Here is a 2,500-nt window from a genome sequence, read left to right as displayed (position 1 = left end):
AAATGCTGTGCCCATTTTCTATATTTTTTGTGAAATGTCTGCTCATAGATGGCTCTGCTAGTGCTTAGCCACAAAGGAGTCAATTAGTAGACCTTGTGACCATACGTGATTTGAATTGGCGGGAAAAACGTGTTTTTTACTAGTGCTATGGATATCGATGGTGTTATTTTTATTATAAACATTATAATTATTATAATGTTTTTTAATATTAGTAACAGCAAAATAAGATAATGTAAAATATTTCGTAAATCAAAGAAAAGGGTGAACGGGCGAGACGGGCAGTACTCCTAACTGGCTCATTGGTGACTTAGTACAAGTATAGCCATCTATGTGTTTAAACAATCAAACAAGTACTAACAGTGGGCAAAGCACGTGTCTACCCGTCGTATCCGTCGGCAAGGGGTTAATAATGATTATGATGATGATAATAATGATAATGAGGATAATAATGATAATGACAATAATTATGAGAATGATTATAATAATAATGATAATTGTAATGATAGCATTAATGATAATAATAATTATAATATTGATAATCTATATTTTAATGCTGTCTATGTTTAATATGTGCTCACAACTTTACATACAACACATAGACATGCACACACATGCACACACATACATGCATACATATACACATGCACACAAATGCACAGGCAGATATTAAGGCTTTGCATTAATCTATTAGAATCCTTTTCTAACTCAATTTTTACCATTATTATCATTATTGTTGTTGTCATCATTGTCATCCTCATCTTATATGTTTTTATTTTTGCTTTTATTATTATTATTATTGTTATTATCCTTATTATTACTATATATTATAATTCTGCTTGTGTTTTGTCTTTTTTTTTTCTTATGTTATGCCTTAATCATCATATTAATGCAAGTCAAGTATGATCATCATCATCATCAAGGGGCTAATACCGACGAAGGCGCATGGCCGCACCCACCCTTCGCTTCCAGCCACGAGGGTCCCTCATGGCGAGTCTCCTGGCAGGCTCTCGGCCCATCTCTAACTCCTCACGGCAGGTTTCGTTGAGCTGCCCAAGCCATGACCTCCTACGTTGTTCCATGGGCCTCCTCCACCCAGGATTGTCTCACAGAGAGACAAGCTGATGGGCAGGGTCATCCACAGGGAAAGGAGCTAGGTGCCTATACAGCCTGAGTTGTCGATCCCGGATTATGCAAGTAGTAGGTCCCATGCCTGTCTCACAGTGTAGCCAACTGTACCCCATAATCCAGCGAAGAGACTTGTTACAAAAGGCATAAAGCGAGACTCCTAGGCATTAGATAGCATCCAGGTTTTGCTTCCATAGAGCAAAACTGGCAGTATCAAGGCCTTGAAGACATGTAGCTGGGTCCTTCTGCATCGGTACCAACATCTCCAAATGCTCTTGTTTATAGAGTTCTTGGCTCCTGCTGCAAGACCAATTCTCTCTACTGACTTCTTGATCTGACAACCCAGAGGTATGGACTACACTACCAAGGTATGCAAAGCTCTCTGTGACATCAGAGTCTTCACTGCAAGCATGAATCAAGTGAACCGGTTCCCCTAACAGGCCCCCAAAATCCTGAATCTAAGTCCGTGTCCAGGAGACCTCTAAGCCCAAGGGGTTTGCCTCATTGCTAAATGCATCAAGAGCTGCCACCAGTGACTACAGGGACTCAGATAGGATAGCAACATCATTGGCAAAATCAAGGTCAGAGACTTTTATATTGCCCAGTGTTACTCCACACTGACTTTGGATAGTAGCTCTGCCTTTTATCCAATCCATGCAAGTGTTGAAAAGTGATGGTGCAAGGACACAGCCTTGCCTCACCCCTGAATTAACAGGGAAGAAGTTCAACAGGCCCCCACCAAATTTCACAGGACTTTCAGTACTGGAATATAGGCTTGCTATTATGCCAAGAATACAATCTTTGTCCTGAGAATGCTATCAGAAAGAGCTATTGAGATGCAGAAGGATTTATATGTGTGCTTTATCGACTACACAAAGGCATTCGATAAAGTGCAGCATGGAGAGCTTTTCAACATGCTAGAATGTTTAGATCTTGATGGAAAGGATTTAACCTCTTCCCGACAGGTCACGTCTCTGGATGTCATAACAAACCACTCGCAATGTGACGTGTAGCTGTATGCCGCGGCGGCGCGGCTAAGTGCTCCGAGGCGGTGATTCGCCTTGATGTACTGAACTCCCACACTCAAAGTCGGTGCGTTTCTATTGATCCCCAAAGCGTAGAGTTTTTTTTTTTTTTTTTTTTTTTTTTTAGTTTTCTACACCCATCACCAAGGGGTTAACCCATTGGTGACAGGTGTAGAAAACTAAAAAAAAAAAAACTCTACGCTGTGGCGAACCACGGCAACACACCATATTTCGAGCGTATTGTTATGACGCCTATAGGCGTGACCCGTCGGCAAGGGGATAAGAGTTTTGCGCAATCTTTACCGGGACCAACAGTATGTATGTGATTAGGCAATGACACAAGCTCATAC

At 41.1% G+C, this 2,500-nt stretch overlaps 1 protein-coding gene across 1 annotated transcript in view; it reads left to right on the top strand.

Annotated features, from left to right (window-relative positions):
• LOC125041956 (DNA polymerase alpha subunit B-like) overlaps positions 1 to 2,500 on the top strand; it is a 33,588-nt gene that overhangs the window by 9,611 nt on the left and 21,477 nt on the right. The window lies entirely within an intron of this gene.

This window comes from Penaeus chinensis, chromosome 31, assembly GCF_019202785.1.
Source record: "Penaeus chinensis breed Huanghai No. 1 chromosome 31, ASM1920278v2, whole genome shotgun sequence".
Classification (NCBI taxonomy): domain Eukaryota; kingdom Metazoa; phylum Arthropoda; class Malacostraca; order Decapoda; family Penaeidae; genus Penaeus; species Penaeus chinensis.
This window is presented reverse-complemented; position numbering and strand designations above follow the sequence as displayed.